General features: G+C 42.3%; 1 protein-coding gene across 7 annotated transcripts in view; it reads left to right on the forward strand.

Moving 5' to 3' along the window:
- PKNOX2 (PBX/knotted 1 homeobox 2) overlaps positions 1-24,730 on the forward strand; it is a 752,321-nt gene that overhangs the window by 137,616 nt on the left and 589,975 nt on the right. For 5 of the 7 annotated variants that reach the window (XM_075604325.1, XM_075604323.1, XM_075604330.1 and 2 more), the window contains exon 3: positions 23,617-23,685. The exons of the other annotated variants lie outside the window; for them this stretch is intronic. The gene's annotated coding sequence lies outside the window, so the exon portion shown is untranslated. The remainder of the gene's footprint in view (positions 1-23,616; positions 23,686-24,730) is intronic. 7 annotated transcript variants of the gene reach the window in all.

A 24,730-nucleotide genomic window follows, 5' to 3' on the forward strand; every position in this document is an offset into this window, starting at 1 on the left:
TACATGTTTCCCTGTAAAAACATTATCCCAATGTATTACTTGTAGATTAGTACTCAGTTTATTAAAATCTGCCTGTCTAAAATTTAAGGTCTTTGTTGAACCCAAGTAATGAGACCATGTTATGATCACTGTTACCCTAATGTTCCAGGACTTGAATATTTGCTATTACTTCTACACTGTTTGATATTACCAAATCCAGTATTGCCCCTCTCCTGGTTGGTTCCTCAATAATTTGGGTCATATAATTATCTTTAAACACCCCCAAAAAACGGTTTTCTTTTGTTATAATGCTAATCTCATTGCCCCAGTCTATGTCTGGATAATTAAAATCACCCATTATGCAAACATCACCTAGTTTTGATGCCTTCTGCATTTGCAAAAGTATTTTAGCTTCCTCAATCTCACAGATATTTGGTGGTTTATAGCATAACCCTACATTTTCATCATTCTCTTCATAAACATCTTCCCTTATAATAGATTTTGGATCCGGTTTAACATATAAGTATACTCCTCCTCATCTCTTTGCTCGATCCTTCCGAAAAAGGGAATAACCCTTTAAATTAACTACCCAGTTATGAGTTTAATCCCACCATGTTTCAGTAATGCCTATGGTATCATACTGCTCCATTGTAGCTATTAATTCAAGTTCCCCCATTTTATCTGTCCGGCTTCTTGCATTAGCAAACATGAATTTAAGTTTTTTTTCAGCCTGTACTATTATCTTGAAACAATGGCGGATTCCGGCGCAACTGCGCATGTCTGACTCAGAGAGGCTGCTGGGATCTTCAAAAAACTTTATTCATGGAACACACAAGGGCGGGGGAGAATGCGGTGCTAGCCTTTGTGTGTTCCATGAATAAAGTTTTTTGAAGATCCCAGCAGCCTACTGTATGTCAAATAGGAGACTTATAATAACATAAATATGTGTGTCTTCCGGTATATTACCAATTCTTAAGTCTACATAGACATCACAATACCCTCGGAATGTATCCTTCTATAGAATTATATATATATATATATCGTGGCTATATATATATAGCCTATTGTATATATAATATAATTTATTTTCTATAGTATAGTCAAGTACTTCTCAAGAAATAGCGCTTAGGTATAGATGCTAACTTGATATAAAGTACTATGATAGAATATGTTACGACTGTTGCATACACAATTCCTCAGATATACATATATATATATATATATATATATGTTTTTTTCGGTGTGTATTTAGTGACAGGGTATGAGACAGATGGGAGAAGCGTGGTGACACGCGAAACGCGTCATAGGACGTCGAGTCTGACGTCATCTGAGCGACACCTCTACCCTACGGAACACGGCTTGTATCTAAATGTATCCAAGTGTCACTAGACAGAGATTATGAATACATAGGTCCGCCGTGACCTGAATCGTTTCTTTCACTAAATATTAGCGCTATTACTTTTCCCCACTACCGGGTTCGCCGAAACCTGAATGTGGGGGTACGTGTGTGGACCCTATATGTGTTGGGTCCTGTGAGAATTATACTTGCTGTGCGGAGCCACTTAAATCTGCCTAAAATGAGGGCTTTGTGTTGTAACATCAGTCAGAGTTTGTTTCTTTGAAGGGAGGCATTTTGACACAACACTACTCCCTGAATGCAAGTGAACACACATACAAAGGAGTACAACTATGCTCAATGCTTAAACATACTTGTAAAGTGCATACTGGGGATATACCCTGTCACTAAATACACACCGAAAAAATCATATATATATGTATATCTGAGGAATTGTATATGCAACAGTGGTAACATATTCTATCCTAGTACTTTATATCCATTTAGCATCTATACCTAAGCGCTATTTCTTGTGAAGTACTTGACTAAACTATAGAAAATAAATGATATAATATATTCAATAGGCTATATATATAGCCACGATATATATATATATATATATATATATATATATATATATATATATATACTTCTATAGAAGGATACATTCCAAGGGTATTGTGATGTCTATGTAGACTTAAGAATTGGTAATATATCGGAAGACACACATATTTATGTGATTATAAGTCTCCTATTTGACATACAGTAAATCTGGTCTACATAACTCCAATAGGGTTTTAAACAATATACACTGTAAATAATCGCACAGAGTCACAGATGAATTGATGTAATAAAGTTTTATTGTTTTATATTTTTAATCTGGGTACCTTATCATTGATAGTCATTTGTAGAGCAAGCAATCCGTCAGGACAATCTGTCCAAATATATACATGATAACACAGAGTGCAATCTAGTGGAGGATTCTTCGTTTGGATCTTCTTTGATCATATCCTGTAACTATTGTTATCATCCTCATGCACCATGTTACCTACCTAAAAGATAGTAAATAAAAGAGATTACAAGGATGAGCGATTTAAAATGTTTTCTTCTAATAAGCAGAAAGGAATTAGCAGATAAGATAATAGTACAGGCTGAAAAAAAACTTAAATTCATGTTTGCTAATGCAAGAAGCCGGACAGATAAAATGGGGGAACTTGAATTAATAGCTACAATGGAGCAGTATGATACTATAGGCATTACTGAAACATGGTGGGATTAAACTCATAACTGGGTAGTTAATTTAAAGGGTTATTCCCTTTTTCGGAAGGATCGAGCAAAGAGATGAGGAGGAGTATACTTATATGTTAAACCGGATCCAAAATCTATTATAAGGGAAGATGTTTATGAAGAGAATTATGAAAATGTAGGGTTATGCTATAAACCACCAAATATCTGTGAGATTGAGGAAGCTAAAATACTTTTGCAAATGCAGAAGGCATCAAAACTAGGTGATGTTTGCATAATGGGTGATTTTAATAATCCAGACATAGACTGGGGCAATGAGATTAGCATTATAACAAAAGAAAACCGTTTTTTGGGGGTGTTTAAAGATAATTATATGACCCAAATTATTGAGGAACCAACCAGGAGAGGGGCAATACTGGATTTGGTAATATCAAACAGTGTAGAAGTAATAGCAAATATTCAATCTTCGATCTTCGTTGATCATATCCTGTAACTACTTCCTTTCTGCGCCAACTTGGTTTAGTCTTTAGAAGTTTTCTAGTATTATCTGTATTTACTATGAGTGTCTCGCTGCTTGTAAAACTCGCACTTGCCCCCCATTCTACCTCCATAATCGAATGTTTCCTCATCTATTCTATTTAGTTCGTTTTCTGTTTCATTCCCCTCCCCCCTCCATCCTAGTTTAAAATCTCCTCCAACCTTTTTAACATTCTCCCACCTAGCACAGAAGATCCCGTCCCTAGAATAAAGATAGCACCTCTCAGAAAAGAAGTCCCAGTGCTCTAAAAACCCAAACCCTCCTTCCTACACCACTATCTTAGCCATGCATTAACCTCCCTAATCTCTGACTGTCTCCCTGCGGTAGCGCGTGGCACTGGTAGTATTTCAGAAAAAACTACCTTGGAGGTCCTTGCCTTAAGCTTTTAAACTAGATCCCTGAAATCATTTTTTAGGACCCTCCATCTTTCTCTAACTTTGTCATTGGTCCCAATATGTACCAAGACCACCAGGTCAATCCAGGCCCCTCCCAACCATCTGTCTACCCGATCCACAATGTGCCGAACCCGAGCGCCCGGGAAGCAACAAACCGTTCGGTTAACGCGGTCACGGCAACAGATTGCTCTATCTACCTTCCAAATAATGGAGTCCCCTACCAGCACAATCTGCCTTGGTATCTGAGCATCCTGAGTCCCTTCTGTGCTGGAGGAACTATTCCCCTGGCTGCTAGAGGAATCAGTCTCCCCAAGCCTTGCCACTTCTGCCCTGACACTCCCAATATCTTCACTCAACATGGCAAATCTATTTGGATGGGTCAGCTCAGAACTGGCCTGCTTCTCCCTATTGCCTCTACTTTCTCTTCTAACTGTTACTCAGCTACCTACCTGCTCCTCACTAACAGCGCCAACATCTGCACCACTAGTCGAAGCAAGGGCCTGCTCAGTGAGCACTAAACCCCTTTCAAGATTGTCAATAACCCTCAATATTGCAAGTTTCCTCTTCAGATCAGCAATCTCCGACTCTAAAGAGACCACCTGCTCACACTTCTCACAGAGGTATGCTCCCTGGAACGGCTGCTCCAAGTGCACATACATGTGGCAAGATGTGCATTGAGTGGCATCTTCAATCCTGCTCATTGTAGCAACTATGAAGTTTAAAGTACTAACAATAAATTGTACTTCAATATACTATGGGCTCTATGCACAAAGCGCCAAAAAGTTTTTTTATCGGCAAAAAGTGCCTTTGGTATGCAGTAAGCACCGATAATTTGGCCAAATCTGCATTTTTTGTCCCCGATAAAAAATTATCGGCAGCTGCTTTTCGGCACCTTTCGGCACTTTTTTAAATCGGCTGTATTCTAGAAGCCCCGATCCTGTTTTCGGAGCTGATCGGCAGTCCCGAAAAGCCATTTTTTCAGCAAATCGGTCGGTGGGGAGAAGCATCGGCAAGGGCGACACTTAGAAAAAATCAGGCCTTTTTCCTGCCTGTGATTGATGCCGGGGGTCTCCGGAGCTGATACCAGCACCAGAGCCCCCCGGCATGCATCCGAGGCAGGAAAAATGCATGTACAGCCCACTTCATTACCTTAGCGGCTAACCGCTAAGGCAATGAAGGGGTTAACCCACCGTGCCAGCGAATTTTTTTTATTGTGGGTAGCGGGGGTGGGTGAAGGGGGTATTAGCCCCAACGATGGTTGTTTAGGGCTTGCGGGGGGGTAGCGGGAGGGGTTAACACCTTCATGACCGTAGCGGTATTAACTGCTACGGCCATGAAGGGGTTAAGTGCACCCGCAACCCCCCCGCAACCCCTAAACTCACACCAAGGGCCAAATACCCCCTTTACCCACCCCCGCTACCCACAATAAAGCGGGCACGGTGGGTTAACCCATTCATTGCCTTAGCGGCTATCAGCTATAGTAATGAAGCAGCATTTCTGTATTTTAATAATATTGTGCAGGAGCTTTGATTTGTGGCTCAGGGAACCCCCTGCTCACTACCCACAATAAAAAAAATACCACACAACAGCCCCACACTAAATAAATAAATATATCTAAATAAATAAATAAATAATTAAAATTTTATATATATATATATATATATATATATACATATACATATATACAGTGTTCGACAAACCTATACATTTGCTCGCCCCGGGCGAGTGGATTTAACCCCCGGGCGAGTAAATATTGGTCCAAGCAGCACACGTTTGGTACTAGGTGGCGAGTAGATTTTTTTGTGTGGCGAGTAGATTTTTTGGTGATTTGTCAACCACTGCATATATATATACATATACATATATATATATATATATATATACATATACATATATATATATATATATATATAAATATATATATATATATAAATAATACCCCAACAACCCCTATAACCCCTAACATACACATATATGCACATCAATGATACTATAGGCCGGCGGGGGCCCTCTGGTGTTGCCTGCAGTACCAACTATGTGCCCCCCCCCAAATTAATATAAAAAAACATACATACTTCTAAATAAATAACCCCCCCCCCTTAACACATACAGTACAGTAATGGGCACAATGACTATTATCCACAAATGGTTAATAGTGAATGTGCCCATTTTAAATACATAAACATCAATCAATACATTAAATACATATAGCACTCACCCATGTCCGGCTGCCACGATGAAGGCCATCCTCATCTTCATCCTGCCCATGCCCCCTCCGCTGCTGCAAAACAGACACAAGAATGAAAACATCCAATGTAATGTCCCCTAACCCCTTAATCACCATAGCGGTTATTAACCACTACAGCCACTCGGGAGGCCTACATACCCTCCCACACTAACCCCCCACCCCGTGAGGCCTAACCACCCTCACCCACTACCCACAAGGGAGGCCTACCCACATACCCTTGGGGCCAATAACCCCTCCCCCCACCCCCAGTACCCACAATAAAAACAATACACTGCCCCACAATAAGCATCATTCTATTTATTAAATACATTACCCACCCCCTGTGCACCCCCATAAATACATGATTTATCCTTTTACATACAGGTTTCATACCCCAGCCCCACGCGAGTCCCCGGCAGGGTTGTGGGTCACCTGACAGACCTACAGGGTACCAGCAACTTGTTTCACACAGGTTCTGGAGGCCTGTTGGTAGTTCCCGCCAAGCGCCATGGCCCCCAGGTGGTCTCCTTGGGTCACTGGGGGCCACAATTGGGTCCCCACGGTAGGCCCGCGGATGTATGGGAGCCCCGGGTCAGACCCACAGGTGTCTGCGGGGCCTCGGGTGGTTCTCATGGGGGTCTGGGGAACTCACGAGTTCTCACAACGGGTCCGCGGTGCCCCCACGGATGTGGGACAACCGCTTCATCCCCGCACCTATAGGTCCGCGGTGCCCCCACGGATGTGGGACCACCGCTTCATCCCAGCAGACTACGGGTCCACGGTGCCCCCACAGATGTGAGGCCACCGCTTTATCCCCGCAGGTGTCACCCGTGGAACCACCAGCCTGATACCCGTGAGATACCTGAGGAGACCGCAGGTGGTCTCCAGAGGTCTCACGCAGAACCACGGAACAATCCCTGAATGTAAAAAAAATAAACCTGACCTATACATTCAATACATACCCTCCCCCCCCCCAACACCTACAGTACAATAATGTGCAAAATAACTATTATCCAGATAGGGATAATAGATTATTTGCCCATTATTAAACACATTAAAATAAATAAAGTACTACTGACCTCATCAATAAGAAGCCCCTGTCGCCAGCAACATCCTTGTCTTTCGTTGTCCACAAAATACATAGCCAATACAAAGCCAATACATTGCAATTACATTCAGATATTAATTAACCCCTTAAACACCTTATCGGATAATAACCGCAAAGGTAATTAAGGGGTTAAGCCACACTGGCCCAATACCCACCCTTCACCCATTCATTTGTACAGTGGCTTCATCATGCAACTATATATATATATATATATATATATATATATATATATATATATATATATATATATATATATACACAGAGAGCGAGATATATATACATATATATATATATATATATATATATATATATATATATTTATATATATACACACACATGATGAACCAATATACAAATAAATGTAGAAGGGTTATCAAAAACATGCTGTACTACAAATACCACTTCTCCATATAGACACACTACAATAAAATCAATTTCCTTTAATAATCCAATCTGATCTTCCAATCAAAATCCTCAAATGCCAATCAAAAACCTCAAATGACAATCAAAACATTGCATTTACATTGTATATATGATGCATACAATCTATGCACCATATACATTCTGCAAATGAATGTTAACAATAAAATATTCCAATCAAAATACCAATACATCCAAACAAGTATACTATTTAAACCAGTCCAGTAAACATAAATCAATTAGCATTTATTAATTACATCCCTAAACATTTACATTCCATCCCTAACAATTAAACAATTAACTAATTCAAGCGTTGAACAGAACAAGTTATCCTGTGAAAAAATATAAATACCAATAAGAATACAATATACAAAAGCAAGCCTCACCCTGACCTAAAGTATACCATACAATAGCAACAATTACATCTATCTAATTTTAAAATACATTATACACATATTTATGCATAGCAGCATAGCCAAATTAATTTAAAAAACAGCAAATCAAGCTTTTAAAACAACATCATTTCTTACCCTGTATGTATATATTGATCTAGACATACATACATACATACATACAGTGGCAAGAAATGATATACCAAAAATAAATAAATACACATGTTAAAAAAGCTTTTAAAAAAATTAACAAGTTAAATAAAATGCATTTCTTTAGTTCACTTACCATTACTTGACCCACTCACCGACTCCCGTTGAACAGCTTAATCTCGAACCAATCCACCAGGCACAGGAACCCATAAAATAACAAACCATAAAATAATAGACATTAAAATAAAAATCCAAAACAATCCATGGGTCTTCTATTTGTAATCCATCTTCATCTGTATTCTTCTTTCTTCTATCTCTTCCGTGGTCTTCTTGTCTTCTACGGCCACGCCCTGGCCTTCTTCTTCTGTAGGAGGTCCTTCCTCCTCGGCGTCTGGCTTCAAAATGAGACGACATAGGCTTTTAAAGGCCTATGACGTCACATTTTCGTTATGGTTCCCACGGCCCTGATTGGGCCGTGAAAACCATGTGTTTTGGCCGAGAAAAAAAAAATGATGACGTCACTTAAAGGCAATGAAAGCACAGCCAATCAGAATGGCTTTGCTTCAATTGCCTTTAAGATGACGTCATGAAAAGAAACATGGCCGTCCTCACATGGTACGGTAGCCAATCAGAGCGTGGGAACTCCATCCCAACTCTGATTGGCTCTAGTATACCATGTAACAGAGGCTTGGGGGAGAACGAATGTGACGTCATTGAAACCCTGTCACATGGTACTAGAGCCAATCAGAGTAGGGATGTACTTCCCACGCTCTGATTGGCTACCGTACCATGTGAGGACGGCCATGTTCCCTCTGCTTTGTTTACATTCCGCGGTCACGTGATCGGGACCTTTAAATGCAGAGGGATACCGGCACCTCATAAAGGGGCCTGTATCTCGGGAAGCAGGGGGTCCCCGGACCTGAAACCAATGCGGTTCAGCTCCGGAGACCCCCTGCACATGTACACTATGAATAAAAATTGTTTTGATATGTTTTTATTTTGCCGATGTTTGCGCAGAGAGGGCGGTGGGTCTCTCTCTGCTGCAAACACATATCGGCAGAAACGGTTTATCGGCAGGTTATCGGGAGCCAGGTTTATTTATCGCCGGCTCATCTGCGTTTTGCTTTCGCAGGGATCGGCATGGATTCGGACCTTACTGAATACTGCGAGGGCAAATCGCCAAAATCATGCCTATCGGTAACATTTGCCGAAAAGATTTTTTCGGCGCTTAGTGCATGAGGCCCTATATCTTGTTTAACCCCTTCCTTGCTTAAACTGCTTCTAGTTCTAACTGCACACTTAATACAACCAGCACTTGAAATCAACCAGCCACACAGATCAGGACACGCAAGCTCAGGATTCGTGAGCAAACTCTGTTTAAATAGGGACACCCACCAGGTCTGCTAGGTTAGCAACGAACGAAGAGGTGAAACGGCGCTACTGCGCATGCCTGAAGAAATGAAGCTCCCGGATGTTCTTCTGAAAAACAGACCACGGAACCACTTGTGTTGTGGTCAATAAAGTTTTTCAGAAGAACATCCGGGAGCTTCATTTCTTCAGGCATGCGCAGTAGCGCCGTTTCACCTCTTCGTTCCTGACTTTCACCGACGGCGGCACGCAGTAGCTGGGGAGGAGAGCGGGTCCCAGACCAACGGTGCAGGAGAGGTAAGAGGACATCCCCCTGCACAGGTCAATTCAGTGGCCACTCACAGCTCCCTCCCACATAGCTACATTGCCTGGAGACACCCTGAGGGTGCATCTGCCTCTATACACAGAAGCGCATGACAGCGTCAGTATCTGCTAGGTTAGCAATCAGCGAACCATACCCACTGCTGGCTCAGGCAGAAAAAAAAACAATTTTTTCCTCTTTTTTTTTCCTTTCTCCTACCGGCGTTAAATTAATACACACTTTGAAAATAAATTAACCCACTGCACACTCCCCAAATGCAGCAACCCCTAGTATACAGTAGTATATACAGCACTTCCCTTTCCTTCTAGTTCTAACTGCACACTTAATATAACCAGCACTTGAAATCAACCAGCCACACAGATCAGGTTCATGAAGTAATACTCACATTGCATGATGTACTTACTGACATTAATTTAAGGGAGGCAATATTCATTAACTACTGCTTTAATTGTTGACCGATAGGCTTCCAAGAGGTTAATGGTAAATCAACAGTGATATTCTAAGACCTCATGAAATTAAAATGTAATTAGTTTATTCTTCCACCAGTTTCATATATATATAATCTACGGTTTACTTTTATGTTTAACTCTGACGTTACTCTTAATTATTTAAGACGAACCCCAAGATTTATTTGTGCACTTCTTTCTTGTGTGCTAGATTTAGATGTGGCAATTTGTCTAGCAAAGAGGTTGTGGGATTTTTTTCACTATCCTTCTTTTTGATTTGCAGACCCACAAATTCATATCCTATTTCTCCCTCAATCTCCTGTCCTCCCCCCGACTAGCCCAATAGTATGGACAGAATTCCGGGCAACCAGCCAGACGTTTTAATCAGTCCTAGTTGCTCAAAGTTTAGAGTTTCGGGCCACCTGTTGAGATAGCTTTGGCCTTGGTTTTCAAATACATCTCATGGAGACGGCACAAACTTTTTTTTGTGTGTGTGTGTGTTTTTGTTTCCACCTAGCTAGAGTTACCACGTTTTTGCTGTGTAACAAAAAACATAATTTTGTCAATTCCCTCAAAGTGATATTAAGGTTCTAAATTCTTAAATTAAAAAATGTTTTCAAATACAAAATGTACAGAAAATGCTAAAAAGTTCTAAACACAATTCAAAGTAAAATGCTTTACGTAAAGAAAGCAGTAATTTAAAGGTCAATGCACAGTTGCAGGGCAATGTGTATCTCTGTTGCATAAAGCAGTGTGCATTCTCAAATCCAGTTCTCAGCTTGTATGCTGCTGTGATTGCTCAGCAATAATAACCTATCCAGTGCTGAAGGGATTTCAGACAGGGGGTCGGGGCTGACTTTCTGCGCCTGGAATCACGTGATCACTTTTGCAGCAATCAGATTACTTCGGAGCCCTCTTCTTCCTGCAGAAACGAAAGCGGACATACTGTTGCCCTGGGAGCACTGAAACAGCACAGGGCAATGTGGAGAGTTTACATATATGGTACATCACAACGGACCCTGGCACATCAACACCCAACGTTCTTCCACAGGGCACAGAGTAGTGAAATATGGTGTCATATCAAGTTGGAAATCAGGAGTCTTCAACTGCTTGACTATCATTAATTTCTAAGCTACCAGTTTTGGGTGCATCAAATTTTTTTTTACACTAAACTTCAACATGCAATCCCTAAAAAACAATTTTAAGAAAACTATAAGGTCTGTGTGGTGAATCTTACAGCACATTGGTTATGCTACAGCATTCCAAAGATATCTGCCTTTAATTTGCAGATAGCTTCCTGATTATTATTATTTACTACTATTAATAACATGTATAATCCAGTCCGCGTGGCCAAATGTATACAACAAAAGACAAAAATACTCAATGCTACATCCAATGTGACAAAATACATAGTTAAATACTTCAATGTTAGTTTTCTCATAAATAAGGGTAATTTATGAGAATACTAACATTGAAGTATTTAACTATATATTTTGTCACATTGGATGTAGCATTGGGTATTTTTGTCTTTTGTTGTATACATGTAGCCACGCTCAGTAGCACTCTTTTTGACACTAATATATACTGCATATGATGTGGTGGGTAGGTTTGCCAGGTGACTTGTCCAAAAATACTGGATACAATGGTAAAAGATGCGCCCCCCCTCCAATACATATAACAAATACCCCCTCGCCTCCCGAATACATATAACAAATACCCCCATGCAGGGTCGCCAACAGAAATCATGGGGCCCAGGACAAAAGAAAGAAGTGGGTAGGTGGGTGGGTGAGTGACTGCCTGGGTGGGTTGGTGACTGCCTTGGTGGGTGACTGCCTCGACTGCGTGGGTGGGTTGGTAGATGACTGCCTGGGTGGGTGACTGACTGCCTGCCTAGGTGGGTGACTGCCTGCCTGGGTGACTGACTGTCTGTCTGGGTGGGTGACTGTTTGCCTGGGTGACTGGCTCGGTGGGTAACTGCCTGGGTGGGTGACTGCCTTTCGGGTGGGTGACTGCCTGCGTGGGTGGGTGACTGACTGCCTGGGTGGGTTACTGAGTGCCCGGGTGTGTGACTGCCTGCCTGGGTGCCTGACTGACTGCCTTGACTTTCTTCCTGCGTGGGTGACTGTCTGCCTGCCTTGGTGGGTGATTGACTGCCTGCCTGGGTGGGTTACTGAGTGCCTGGGTGTGTGACTGCCTGCCTGGGTGGCTGACTGACTGCCTTGACTTTCTGCCTGGGTGGGTAACTGTCTGCCTGCCTGGGTGGGTTATTGACTGCCTGCGTGGGTGAATGACTGACTGGGTGACTGACTGGGTGGATATGACTGCCTGAGTGGGTGACTGCCCTTGAGTGACTGCCTTGAGTGACTGCCTGGGTGGGTGACTGACTGACTGGGTGACTGCCTAGGTGGGTGACTGACTGCCTTGGTGGGTGACTGGCTGAGTGCCTGGGTGGGTGACTGACTGACTGCCTGGGTGGGTGGGTGACTGACTGCCTGGGTGGGTGGGTGAGTGACTGCCTGGGTGGGTGAGTGACTGACTGCTTGGGTGAGTGACTGTCTGGGTGGGTGAGTGACTGGGTGGGTGACTGCCTAGATGGGTGAGTGACTGCCTGGGTGGGTGGGTGACTGACCTTGGCCATGTGGGTGCTGCTTCTGCTTCCCTGCCCGCCAGACGCTTCGTCCATTGTTTTTGCCTCACTGCCCCCGATCCCTCCGGCTGCTGCCCAGGGCAGGAGGTAGACTCAGGGGGTTGGGGGGTGGGGATGGTGTCAGGTCAGGCTGAGGGGGGGCTGTGGCTGCGGAGGGGGCAGTAGATGCAGAGGGGGTAGTGGATGCGGAGGGTGGGCAGTGGATGCGGAGGGGGGGCAGTGGCTTTGGAGGGGTGGCTGTGGAGGGGGGCAGTTGCTGTGGAGGGGGGCTGTGGCTGTGGAGGGAGGGCGCTGGATGTGAAGGGAGGGCAGTGGATGCGGAGGAGGAGCAGTGGCTGCGGAGGGGGGCAGTGGCTGCGGAAGAGTGGTAGTGGCTGTGGAGGGGGCAGTGGCTGCAGAGAGCAGTGGATGCGGGGGGGGGGGGGCGGTGGCCGGTCAGAGTCGTTGCCGCCATGCCCAGCTCTCCCCCAGCTGCAAGTTTCTCTCTCCCTTTCTGTCCCACGCCGAGGTGTCTGATGCTGACGCGTGCTGGGCACCCCTCTTACGCCGGCACTCACCGGAAGCTGAGCTCAGCTGACTTCGGGTGCTGACATCAGAGGACGCAGCAAGCGTCAGCATCAGACACCTCGGTGTGGGACAGACAGGGAAAGAGAAGCCTGCAGCAGGGGAGAGTCGGACATAGCGGTAACTGCTCTGACCGGCCGCCGGCCCCCCCGCAACCACTGCCCTGGTCCGCAGCCACCACCACCCTTCTGCAGCCACGGACCCCTCTCCGCAGCCACTGCTCCCCCTCCACATACTCTGACCATTCGCCAGCCCCCCCGCATCCACCCGGCGTTCGGAGAGAGATAATACCGGACACATATATGTCCAGTATTACATTTCATTTTATACTGGATGCAGGGGCAAAATACCGGGCTGTCCGGTTCAACACCGGCAACACTTGGTAACCCTGGTGGTGGATTCTGGAGTTAGAGATTGCTGGGTGCAGGTATCAGTTGATTGGAGGTTAGTGGCCCCTCTTCCCAGGTTTAAGCTCACCCCTCCCCACTTTATTAGTAGCAGGTTTTTCCATGTACCTGTGCAGGACAGGTCCATTGTGGCCATTCTCCCTCCACTGCAGAGGTTAATGAGAATTTTCACAGGTAGTGTTAGGACCTGCATACTGGTCATGCAGTGAAGTGGCTGCAGGCTTATAACGCTTTGGCCAAAGGGTTTAACTAAATGACCCTTATTCATGAGAATATAATATTGAAGTATTTAACTACTGTATGTATTTGTCACATTGGATTCTGCATTGGGTATTTTTTGTCTTTTGTAATATAAATATGAGCACTGAAGATACATATTGGAGAAAAAAAATAGATCATTAATATTTTTAGACTTAATTACATTCATGTCTATTTCTCAAAAGCTGTAAAGATTTATTACACATATGTAAGCCAACATTTACAATCTACAGCTCTATGGAATGTGCCTTAATACATAATGTACTGTCAAAGAGAATAACAAGCAGGGAAAGGGGATTAAGCAAGACCACAGAAAATTGGAACATGGAGGTGATGATGGTATAAATATAATAGAACATGTTAAAGCAGCAATCCCAGCGGCTAGGTTTTTTTTTGCTGTTGACCTCCGCCCCCTCCCCCCCCATATTATTATAGGATCGGAATCTGGAGATCCCCGGAATTTAGCTCGCTATTGTTAGCTCTGACGACTCCCTGTCTCCCAAGATACTGAATGGTAACGGTACTAGCATTTATTTTCCTTGTGGGGAAACAAAATAGCACATTCCGCGGGCCAATAGGAAGCCACAACATCTGCTGTTGCGGCTTTCTTTTGACCCGTGTGACGCAGGTTGATTTAAAACCCAGGAAGTCATCTTTACCGGTAAATATCTCGGCAACCATAGGGTTCTCTGAGCTGAAAATAATGAGTTTTAGTTCCTTTAAAAAAAGAATGGGGGAGAGAAGGCTTTCGTAGGGGGAATTGCTGACTTAAGATTTGAAGAATATTATGTTTTATGGAAATGTAGACGAATGAAAATGGAAGAGGTCAGGAGAAGAAAAGGAAACCCACATGAAACTCAATGGTTTGAGAAAAATGACCACCAACAATGTCCTTATCAATGAACCACAGTCGTTAATGGCGATATCTTTGGAATACACATACAAGATGTAGCCCTGGATTGGGGAAACAGATCACGGCAATCCCTAGCTAGAGAGAAAGTAGCCGTAGTCAGTCCAGTTCACCGACATGCAGCTGTAGCTGCTGGAATGACCAGACTATTAAGACGTCCTTCTCCATCAGAGTGGTAAAGAGAATGTTTGCTGATAGTGTTAGGACCTGTAAAAAGGCATTACAGGACCGGTCTTGCCTATGGCGGGCCCAAGGCGGCATGCCGGAAGCGGGGCCTTCTTCCTGCAGCGTCAAGGCGTAATGGTGTCTTGTTGTCATCGCAATGTGGCGCGTTGCCATGACAACGTGACGCTGCTGGAGGAAGACTATTCTACATAAGGTAAGACCTCCACCAGCTATGCAGAGAACAAAAACCGCGTACAAGCTCTAAGTGGTCTGGCTGCAGGTGCACTGTGGCACTATTGAAAAAATATATATGGAGCTGACACCGGGTGATAGGGAATAAACGGTGATGCAGTAATAGGTATAAACGGATGATTAGGGAGGACAGGTGGGGAACAACACAGGGACAGTATAAGGTGAAATATATTCACATAGTCCCCATAGCCCCGGCGAGCCCGGTGTGGAGTAGCCTTACTCACGATAAAACACCGTCCTGAGTCCCTTCAGCTGCTTCCCTGACGCTGCCAGAGTGAATGCGTCTCCCGTGTGACTTCCGGTGGTGTAATAAGATCCTCACAGACGACGGCAAACAAATATGGATCAAATGAACATCTGCTCCAAGAAAAAAGGTCAGGCGCTCACCAGCAATAGAAAGTTAAAAATAACTTTAATGAACTACATAAAAAACAAAGAGACAAACAGTGCTAACTACTCTCCCACGCGTTTCACGCCCACTGCGGCGCTTTCTCAAGGAGTCACTCCTTGAGAAAGCGCCACAGTGGGCGTGAAACGTGTGGGAGAGTAGTTAGCACTGTTTGTCTCTTTGTTTTTTATGTAGTTCATTAAAGTTGTTTTTAACTTTCTATTGCTGGTGAGCGCCTTACCTTTTTTCTTGGAGCATTTGATCCATATTTGTTGCCTCCCCCAGCTATGCACCCACGTGCGTGCACAGACACCCCTCCTGCCTTGGGGTGAGCAGCGGTACGGTCCTGCGCTGGTTTGGGTGCTCCACAGCTCCCTCCTCCAGCTCTCCTCTCTCCTGTCGGGCGTAATTTAAATACCTTATTTTGTATCCCACTTCCTCTCAACATCCACTCTAACCAGATTTCCCTCTTACAAACATTGTATATAATAATTTTGTTTCTGTATTTCTGCAAGACCTGATGAAGGACCCTCAGAGGTTTAAAAGCTTGTAACATACCGTATCAACTACTTGTTGGTCCCATAAAAGGCCTATTCCTTTCCCTCCTTTGTTATTACTTCTGAGAAGAAAGACAGATAAGTATGAAACTGCTGTATATCATTTGACATATTGGATGTAGCATTGGGGCTTTTTTGTCTTTTGTATACATCAGATCAGAATCCCAGTAGCAATCCTTTTGGCAAAAATATATATGGTGTGGTGGGTTTGGGTTCTGAGCTTGCAGGGGTTGTGTGTGCCCGTGGTTGGGACCTTACACAGAGTTGAGGCAACATTTTCCCTTTTCCTGCAGCTCCTGGGAAGTTCTGTATGCTTGACACATACCCAACTCCAAACAAAAAAATTTTCAGTGAAAAAAAGAAAGAAAAGGAACTTGTTCTATGGTTCCTTTTATGGTACCAACAATTCATTAACAGTTCTGATACAAGTATAATGCAGTAAGACTTAGTGTCCCCAGAACTGCAGGCACACAAGCAAAAGTTTGCGGTGCTGGGGACAGTATCTGCCGAGATCACGCTACGGGGGAGTCCATGTTCCTTAATGGGGTCCCCTGCAGCACTAATCCCGCGGCCCGAAGACATTATGTGTATGGCCATTGGCAGTGTTCGACAAACCTATGCATTTGCTCGCCCCGGGCGAGTGGATTTAACCCCCGGGCGAGTAAATATTGGCCCAAGCAGCACACGTTTGGTACTAGGTGGCGAGTAGATTTTTTTGTGTGGCGAGTAGATTTTTTGGTGATTTGTCAACCACTGGCCATTGGTCAGAAACTATAACATGAGATCAATTTTGGAGTATAATAATTTGCTGTTAAAGTTGAGAGATGACACCTTTAACAGTTTTGCTTCACTATATTATATTGCCTGTTTCTTTTTTTTTTGTATTTCCCATTTTATTTGTTCACGTGAAATAAATAAACAATACAGTTAGTAATATTTTAGTGCAAAATCATTTATATTTTGAAATTCGGTCAAATGAAGTTTTTACCTGATTTGTATGTCTGATAATACTGAACGGAATGAAATATCTCGACTTAGTTGTTCTCATGGAGACAATGAAGTCTAATGTTCCTTTACAAGGGCTTGTCCATAATATGTTACAGAATAGAAGCAAATTAATGTTTAAATTGGTGTGCTACACATTGCAGGTGTCTGTCCTGATCATCATTTTTTCACATGCTAGAATATTAAATGTTTGCACTGAACTCACTAATCGTTAAAGTTCATTCTAAAAGAAAAGGCTCCAAATGCCATAGATGACAGTTCTGCTAGCAATGTAGTTCACAAAACACATATGCAAGATAATTACTTGCAACATTTGTGTTCAAATATTTATTTGCTTTTGAATGTGCGTATTTCACATAAATACAGATGCAGCTAGGCTCGCTGTCTCCGGCGAATCAACAAAAGAGAGTGGGCCGCGATCGCACTGTGGGGGTCCATGCAGCGTTGATCCGCCGGTGTTGTGACCACCGCGGTTATGTGACTTTGGGTGGCAGCGGCACTGAATATAGTAAGCTTAGCTACATCTGTACATTAGGTCAATCTTCCTAATTGTATCATATAGTCATTAATCAGCAATATGGTGCTGTTGGCTTAATGTTGCATTGTATTGATAAATATAGTACGAGCAGGTCAAAAAACCTTAAAAGTGTATCCAAAAAGAATGGAAAATATTGTTTAATGATATAAAATTTAAAACCAGAGACAAAACATAAAACACAGACAAAGCTCAGTTTTAGCACATCTAGTGAAACTCATACACGGTACAGTGCCTAAATATATATGTATAAATATCTATTAAGTAAAATGGTCTTTTAGTTTGACATTTTTGGCCAAAATTGTTGTAAGCCCCTGAGCCAACTTCACGGCAGACCACAATTCAGGGGTCCCTAACGCTAATATAAATTCTTAATAACCTGTGTAATAACAGGAAGAATGATTTATAGTAAATCTGTCAATAATAGTTGCAAAGTTCTAAGTCTGATTGAAGCCTTTATTAACCTGTACATTACCAGGAAAAGCACTCTGTATTAGAGTTGTCGCAGCCAAACTGCAAGCAAGCAAGTTCCCCTGTGTGGAAGATGCTATGGAGTGAGCCCTTAACCATTTAAATGTGAGAGGGGGTGAGCTTAAATTAAGTAGGAGGTTGCCAACCTCCAATCAGCCAAGACTAGCTGAAACACAATTGTGAAATATACTGGACACCTAACAAGCTCCTATTGAACCCCCAAAATAACCACAACATATATATATAAGCATATGAGTGTCACAGAGGAGTGCTACTGAGCATGGCATTATATATTTAAAACCAGAGACAAAACATAAAACACAGACAAAGCTCAGTTTTAGCACATCTAGTGAAACTCATACACGGTACAGTGCCTAAATATATATGTATAAATATCTATTACTGTGAGTAAAATGGTCTTTTAGTTTGACATTTTTGGCCAAAATTGTTGTAAGCCCCTGAGCCAACTTCACGGCAGACCACAATTCAGGGGTCCCTAACGCTAATATAAATTCTTAATAACCTGTGTAATAACAGGAAGAATGATTTATAGTAAATCTGTCAATAATAGTTGCAAAGTTCTAAGTCTGATTGAAGCCTTTATTAACCTGTACATTACCAGGAAAAGCACTCTGTATTAGAGTTGTCACAGCCAAACTGCAAGCAAGCAAGTTCCCCTGTGTGGAAGATGCTATGGAGTGAGCCCTTAACCATTTAAATGTGGGAGGGGTGAGCTTAAATTAAGTAGGAGGTTGCCAACCTCCAATCAGCCAAGACTAGCTGAAACACAATTGTGAAATATACTGGACACCTAACAAGCTCCTATTGAACCCCCAAAATAACCACAACATATATATAAGCATATGAGTGTCACAGAGGAGTGCTACTGAGCTTGTTAGGTGTCCAGTATATTCCAGTATGTTAATGAGATAAAAGCAAATAACGCATATATTCATACTTACGATTAAATAAATGATTGTGTTTTCAGTATGGTAACTTTACCTTCCTTTTAAATATATTTTTTTGTAATTTTTTTTTTTACAACATACAGTATCACATTTAGATTTTGGTTGAACTCTGTGTTTACACACCTATGTACTGTCTATAGATTGTTGTACAATACAGTATATGTGTGCTAGCATTACAAAGTCTGGCGTCACATAGTATGACTAGGAGCCGAGCCAAAAAATGTCACTATTAGGGCGTTTTACTATATATATACAAAAGCAGCAGTTCAATGTGGGATTTTTAGCCAAAAAAGGCCAGAATTGCCGCCGTATAGAATTATTACAACAATATTGTGATGACCAAACCGCTCAACCTATATATTCACAAATGTCATTGTATATGATAGTGGAAACAGGGTGCATATGGGGATATTGCATTCATGTGTACAGATATAGAATTATTCCCTTATTATATCGCAATAGTCATTGAACTGTGTGTTAATGACACGTTCCTAGTTCATTATAAACGCTGCATTGAAGAAAAAAATTGTCTACAAGAAACGCACATGGACCAGTAGTACTGTATTACATTGTTTTTCATTTAGTTGTAAGTTTGGTGATTTTATGAGATTACTCTGCACAGAAAGCATCCATCTCATTTGTATTTGGTGAAAAGATAATGGAACTTTCACATCTGATTATGAAATTAACAAAGGCAATTACAAGCCAAATGAATGGAGTATTTATATACATCCACCGAGCAAATACAGTAGAAATGTATTGCATTTTTCATTGTTTTACAATATTCTGCTCAATAAACACTTGTGATGTTGTACAAGTGTATAGGAGGATATTTATTGACACGCGCATTTGTATTGACATTCACTTTAATTTGTAGCCTTTCCACTGTATAATGTTACATGAGTTGCAAAGAAAGCTTTGGTTTTCAGTTAACCCCCTTTGGAAAGGGTCTGGTCTGGGGTTAATTCAGGTCTGGAAAAATCACAGGCATCTGGCGTCTAGATGCGCTTATGCCTGCCGTGCATATCTTCTTTCCCAGGCTAGAGAGAGAAATGGGGAAGAGGGCCAGGCTAGAGAGAGAAATGGAGAAGATGGGCCAGGCTCAAACAGTGTTTGTGCCAATGTCCTTGCACTCACGCCAATGTGTTTGTGGTGGGGGTTGTGGTAGCTCCTTAAAAAAATAAAATAATTATTATTTCTTGCTCCTAACTTTTGTAGATTTTTTGCCCATTCTTGAGTTAATGTGTTGGTTTTCAAAATATAGGTGTAGTTGAGTGATCTTTGCAAAACACTTTCTCACTCTTTGCTTAAGAGCAATGTGTACTGTACATCAATATCTCTCGCTGGCAAAATATCTTATATATTACATTAAAAAAAATGTGTAACTTTTACAGGATCTCAAAAGTGTTGAATGTAAAAGCTGCAATTTGTAAAATATTATAACTACGACCTTTTGGAACATGTATGGGGTTTTTGTTACCAATGTCCCTATTAAAAAAAAGAATAATAATTAAAAAAAAAAAAAAAAAACCCGTTTAATATTTAGAAAAATGCTACCCAGTGATTGCTTTGACAAATTTTTGAAATATTTGATACTATTAACCTTTTTGACCCAATATTGATGGATGACTCGGCAATATAAATTAACACATTATTAATGTTTCACAGAGATTAGGGTGAAAGGGTTAGGTACCCAACACATAATATACTGAATAAATATATAATTTGCTGAAGACTGGTGTTGCCATGCATTTTTTCTTATCATTGGAGTACCTGCTATAGCCAAGCACCCAGCAACATATATAATTATAGTCTAGTTTGTCAGACCTCTGTTTCTACATGGAAAAAGAGTTCAGTTTAACGTAATTACTTTGTGGAAATGGGGTGTACTGTACATATGGTCTATAATTAGGTCTATTACAAGTGTACGTGACGCAATGCTAAAATGGTTGGCGTTCAGTTTAGATGACAGAGCAGAGGTTAACAGAACAAGTGCATCATTAAAACAGTGCACAGAACCATAGAGCATGTATTCAAATTCATTTTCTACAAATCTTTTGACCTTGTATGTAATGGGAGAAAGTATGGCCTACTGCAGTGTTTTTCAACAGGGGTTCCTAGGAACCCTTGGGGTCCCCGGGCATCCTGAACGGGTTCCCTCCAATTTTCAGGTTACTTGAAAATTGTACCAAATACAGAAGAATTTACAATGCATCTGATTTCAGGCTCGCTATTAGAGAGGGTTGGGATTCCCACACTAAATCTGATCTCAGACTTTCTATTAGGCTGCGTCCATACAGCCTTCGTCCACGCGGAGGCGTGCACGTGCGTGACGTCACACAGGTGAATCGGATTCATTTTCAGGACATGGTAGATGCGCCATCAGGGGGTGTGTCTGTGACATCACAGAGCTGGTTCGCCCTCATTGGCGAACCACTCACGTGACCTGCCTGTCGCACCGATAAATCAGTGAGCGGCCCTCCTGCTGTTGCGCGCGTGCACCTGCACGGTCTGTTGGCGCGATCAATGCCTTAAGGCAATCTGATCGCGCTGCGCGGTCTTTGACAGCATGGACGAAGCCTTAGAGAGGGTCTGCGTTCCTTAGGCTCCAGACAGAGTTTGTGACATCAGTCGTGCCTGTCGCTCGCGTGAAACATGCACTATACAATTGTGATGTTGCGCGCGGCAGGTAGGCGTGGTGGAGGCGTGGCCATGACGTCACGTGAGCGGTTCGTCCTCATTGGCTGAACTGCGTACATGACTCGGTCGTCATATGACAAGCATAGAATTATTTGTCTGCCCGAGAATCGTGGTCGCACTTCATCGCACACTCTATGGGCGGCCTCATAGAGAAGAGGTCTGTTGTTCGGGTCGCACATGCGCACGTGCACAAGCGCACGCTGCCACTGCCACTACAATCGTGGCCTTACACTTTATCTGATCTTAGACACGCTATTAGAGAGGGTCAAGGTTCCCCAGAATTTCACAATATAATTATAGGGTTCCTTAACCAAAAAAGGCTGAAAACCACTGGCCTAGCGGTCACTTTGTTTCTGTGCTTTCATTGTGTTTGTAAGTTATACAGTGTTCAGAAATGCATACAACAATATTGGCAAGGTTCAAAGCAGCAATCCACCTACTCAAACTAATTTAGTTTTCTTCAGTACCTGGTCCCCAGGAGCTAAATCAAAGTTATTAAATACCAGAAGTCTTCCTAATTACCAGATAAATTGTACTATTTAATAACAGGATCCAACATTATCAAGGTCAACTTGAGCAAAACATACCAGGTCATATTTATTAGGAAATGCTCCTCCGTACGACACCTTTTGTACTGGGAAACACCATATGGCCCATTAAAATACATAGGCTAAAGGTCATATTTACAAAACAGTGTTATTAAATAGGAATAATCCCAAGAAAAAATATTGCGTGACGCACAGCAATAGAGAGACAGGTCTTAATGAATGAAAAATACTTTATTTAAGCTGCATTAAAAAACGGTGGAGGGTGCAAAGCTCCTACGCGTTTCGTGCGTGACCGCACTTTATCAAGGACTCCTTGATAAAGTGCGGTCACACACGAAACGCGTAGGAGCTTTGCACCCTCCACCGTTTTTTAATGCAGCTTAAATAAAGTGTTTTTCATTCATTAAGACCTGTCTCTCTATTGCTGTGCGTCACGCAATATTTTTTCTTTGTATTATCTCTGAACTTTGGACTTGGCTGCACGCCTGAGGAAACCTAAGGGGATTCAACAACAACAGCGAGTACCTTTATTGCTTATGGGCCATCCAAATGAGGAGGGGAAGATGTCAATATACCACCCCTAACCTACAGGGAATCATTGAGCCTGATATAGGTATGACTGTGTACTGGATTATTAATCATGGATCAGAATCCCCATATGTGGTCACCTCTTTGATCAACTTATGCTAGAATTGGACCAGGCACTTGAGCACCCACCCAACACCTGTACACACTTATTCAATAGGAAACCTTCCAGACTGAAATACAACTTACAGTATAGCCCATTCACTTAAATGGGCTGTAAAAAGCCAAATTTACTAGACAGTGCTGGAAAGTGTCTTGTGGAGTTGCACTGCATGGTAAATATGACTTCATATTAAAATTGATCACTCCATAATTAATTACTATACTAATTTACTTTTTATTTGACAAAAAAAATAATAATTTACTGACTAAACTATTTTAGTTTTAATAATTGCCACTGTCAAGGAGACTCTATAGGTGCAGTTTTCAGCCCCCAAATCCTTTGTATAATCTGGTTTATATGCTCACAATCCCTCACAAACGACTGCAGTGACAGACTTAAAGCAGAGCTTCAGAAGAGTTTATCTACCATGTTGATCTATCCCAGGAAATACATTTTCAGCTGGACTTTTGCCCACTTGGAAAGGTCTAAGGAAGGGCCTGTAGGAATGTGGAAAGCGGTCCTTTCAAAAGGCAAGGGGGAAACACTCTGCTTTGAGGGAATGTACTTTTACATCCTTGGGCACCCAAAGGATTAAGCCTCATTTTCTATATTCTTCTGTCTTTCTAGTTGATTTGACTCACTGCATGGAAGCAAGGGAAAGAGAGGCAGAACACAAGAACTGGCATTGACGAAAAGGTAGAGTTTTTGTCTCCAAAGCGTATACATTCCCAAGAACAAGCTGTAGGTACTTCAGACAGGCATTACCTTTACCTTGAATGCAGAATACCTAGAGCGAGCAGGGTCTGTCCTTCTCATTCCTCAGCAACAGTCAGATCTTTCGCCAGACATGAAGCTTTATTCCTTTTGTCTGTCTCTCTACCAGGATCGCTTATCAGGCTGTCACCCCAGGTAAAAAAATGCTGCAGCCTAAGTTCCTTGAGCTATCAGACACCTGTGCTCTGATCCCTGAGTCAGTTGTGACACCACCATGTTACATTGTAATATAATTAACCATTAGAGTGCCCTAATGACGCACCTGACATACCTGCAGACCTGATACGCCACAGGTACATCATGGGCCTACTTCCTTTCCCTGCATCTGGGGTGATCACATGACTCAAAAGTGTCTTAAGATCTAATGGTACTCTGGTGCTGCCTGACCTCCAGCACGCACATGGTTAATATGCTTTATAGCTTATATAGGTCTATGTATATTTGAGTTGTTATTTAAACCAGTAGTTCGATCAAAAACTACAATGTAGCAATAATACAAACTAACAGTTCATATTAAGCTGATCTATCCCTTCACTTTTAACTTTTTTTTAAAACCAGTGAAATATTTCACTAGCATGGGCCATTCAACCTGTATTGTCTTAATCAGTGCGAAGGGCAGCGGCCATTTTACCTTTCCAGAGAAGCCCATTTTCAGCAACTAATATCTCCAGAATGCAAATACAAAAATGTAAAAATGTTGTCCCAGAAGAAGTGGGATTTCCCAGTGGTTAGGAAAAGAAGATATGTATTTTCTATGGTTGGTAGAGCAAAATACTGCTTTAATTGAAAATACATCTGTCTGCCACTGTACTATGTCTTCACAACACCTGTTTACTCTACGTCCCAGTGTAACTTTTGTCAGACCCCCTACAACTCTTTGGAACGGTTTTACTTTGGAAAGGTCGCTTTGAAATGCTCTGTTGCAGGGCTTGTGGATTCCTTGGCACAAAAACCATATCTTACAGCT

This window comes from Ascaphus truei, chromosome 6 (assembly GCF_040206685.1).
Source record: "Ascaphus truei isolate aAscTru1 chromosome 6, aAscTru1.hap1, whole genome shotgun sequence".
Lineage (NCBI taxonomy): Eukaryota > Metazoa > Chordata > Amphibia > Anura > Ascaphidae > Ascaphus > Ascaphus truei.